This window comes from Pocillopora damicornis, chromosome 14 (assembly GCF_964200805.1).
Source record: "Pocillopora damicornis chromosome 14, jaPocDami1.2, whole genome shotgun sequence".
In the NCBI taxonomy this organism is placed as follows: Eukaryota; Metazoa; Cnidaria; class Anthozoa; order Scleractinia; family Pocilloporidae; genus Pocillopora; species Pocillopora damicornis.
This window is the reverse complement of record NC_142683.1, coordinates 14,309,483-14,312,583: the sequence shown is the minus strand read 5'-3', so window position 1 is coordinate 14,312,583 and position 3,101 is coordinate 14,309,483.

Below are 3,101 nucleotides of genomic sequence, written 5' to 3'. Positions count from 1 at the left end.
TAATTGTGATAATAATGGTACTCTGTGCCCTTCTGAGCTCAAATTCAAACAAAATAAAATCTTCTTGATCGTTATTCTGGACGGAAATGTTAACTGCGGTAATTTGCATTAGTAGTAAGTTATAAAAAGGAAAACGAGTCGTAAGAGAAACCGGGTGACTATTTGATTAAACAACTGACTTAAAGAAGACTGACTAACTCATGAATCGCTCTGAGGAAGGGCTAACGCTCGAAACGTCAGCTTTTTCACTCTTTACGGCGGCCAATTTACGTTTTCAACCCAGTCGTTAACACTAAATTACCTGCTATACTCTCACACCGACGCAGCACCACAGTTTCTTTAGAAACTTACTCCCTCTGAACATCAGTCACTGAATCACACACTGACAGATTGGCGGATTGGCTCAGTGGGTTACTGAACAACGATTTGTGGAAGCAGGAGATCGCTGGCTCTAGTGGAGCGGCGACTGCACGAGGGTATGTAATTTTGTTTTAAGAAAATTGGTCTCAGACAAAGTCCAAATAATCCAGACACAAAAATTCCGTTGGCGTCGAGGAAATACTGACAGCTTCCGACCACCTCCCGCCACTCTCTAGCATAAAACTGATTAGTTGTGGTGAAACTTGGCAAACTTTCTTCGATTTTTTGGAAGAAAAATCCTTGTGCCGCGTCCATTAATTGGACAACTCAGAGAGCTTTCGTGCTGTGTGTCGCGAGACCAAAATATATATAGTAGAGAAATATCTTTGCAAGTTGGAAACTACATGCTGTTGATTAAAAACTTTCCTATGCTGCATTCGAAATTATATCTATTGGCAGAAAAATTAATTTCAGAAATTCAATTTATGAAATTTCAGCCATTTGAGAGAATCATACGACCTTCTTTCTCACTGTTCCAAGGGCCGATCAATAAACTCTCGCGAGTTCACCTTATTCTTCTCATGCCCTTTGTAACACTGCCATGATGCACCGTTACAGCTGAATTCCATTTCACATTTTTTCACATGCCCTTAGAAAACATCTTGACCCAAATAGGCGTACATGTTTAAGGAATATCATAACAATCTTATTAAAAGTTACGTCTTGTTGTCGAAGATGCGCTTACTTTACAAAAGGGACGATGTCATGTCTCCAAATGTTTAGACGTGGGTGTTCTGGAAAACGGCTAAGTCATAAACAAAAAAAATTCTGATGCTGCTGGGTCGTTTGGTTAAAATTCCTACACGCGCCAACCGAACTCTAGATGTTTTCATTATAAACTGCCCATTCCTTTAGAAACCCGGCTTTTTAGTGAAAAGAATTGTGAGATCTGATCATCTTGCTATTATTGTCCATCCCTCTGCTCCGGTAAAAACCCAGCAGGAAAAAGATCAGCTTTAGAGACACCCGTGAACACTGTAAATTGCCATGGACCTAAGGCTTCAGGATATGATTGGAGTACTTTAAGCTCTTTGGATGACCCTAATGAGAGTGTTGAACTGTTAAGTCAGAAACTACTGGAAATGTATAATGATTGTTTTCCCTTGATTGCGGTCAAGACATCTTCGAGAGACCCGCCCTACATGTCACCATTGGTGAAGCACCTCTGTAAGATAAGAAATAAGAATGCAAAAACAGACAGCGATGTTATGACAGCCACTCGCCGAGGAGAAATCAACGACCTGATTTGTAAAAATCAAATAAATGCTGTCCGCAATGAAAACAGGAAACACTACAGGGGATCTAAGGGATGGTGGGACACAGTCCAAATAATTACCAGTAGGAAAACTAAGGGTACCTTAATTAGCAAAGTAATAAATCCTGATAATATTAACGCATATTTTCAATCTATTAACACTAATGATACATGTGAGGCGCCAGAGCCCTAGAGATACCAGACGGTACACATGTCCCGAGGTAACCATGCTTTCTATTTAGAATCTCTCGAGGCACCAGACGCTTACAGCTTCTGGGCCTGATGAAATTCCCTACTGGCTCTGGCGTAACTATGCTGATTATCTAGCTCCTATAATAACGAAAATCTTCAATAACTTAATTAAAGAGCAAAAAGTTCCACGTCTATGGAAATTGGGTAATGTTACACTTATGCTTAAGGTATCCCCATTCAGTGAATGAAGTCAGTTGAGACCCATGTCACTTACAAACATAATCATGAGAACGTTTGAAAGGCTCGCTTACAAACAAGAAATATCTACTATCCTGCAGTCATCTATTGGGCTTAACCAGTTTGCCTATAAGAAAGGACATAATACCACAATGGTCCTTCTTAAATGTCAACAGTATTGGTTAAACTGGTTGGATAAAGACGCGGACTTTGTTATGGTGTATTCTTTCGACTTTAGTAAAGCTTTCGATTTTGTTTCCTATCATATTTTATGTAATAAGCTCAAGTTATATGATATCAACCCTTACGTTATTAACTGGATGATCAATTTTTTAAGGAACCGTAAACAGAGAGTTGTAGTCGACGGTGTCACAACAAAGTTCGTTGAAATCGACAGAGGTGTTCCACAGGGGACTGTCTTAGGTCCAGTGTTGTTCTCCATTGTGGTTAATACAATGGTGACATACTGTTGTGAACCCGGAAACAAACCTGCTTATTAAGTTTGCAGACTATATCACCCGAGTATTCCAATTGGGCCAAATTTGCCTGATGACTCGTCGGTTAGTTAAATTCAGAACATCGAGTTTTGGTCAAGTATAAATCGTATGAAATTAAACCTAACTAAGACATGGGAACTAGTAATGAGAGGAAAGACCCCAAAAGCCCCCCTGGGACTGTGCCCACTATTGAAAGAAAGAGCGAACTTAAATTATTGGGAATAAACTTTCATGAAAATCCATGCAACTGGGACACTCATTTCTATAATATGATGGATAATATAAGGTCAATTCAAGACTCTATATCATCAGAATTTGTTAGTACTACGGGTACACTTTGGAAGAGTTAACGATCTTATTTCATAGCTTAATTATGTCCGTATAATTTAAGTATGGACATGTGCTTATGGTGGTAAATACCTCTCTAAGATCGATTAATTCTGCAAGCGAGCATGAAAACATGGCTACACCGAGGAGCGCATATTCATCAGTGATGTAAT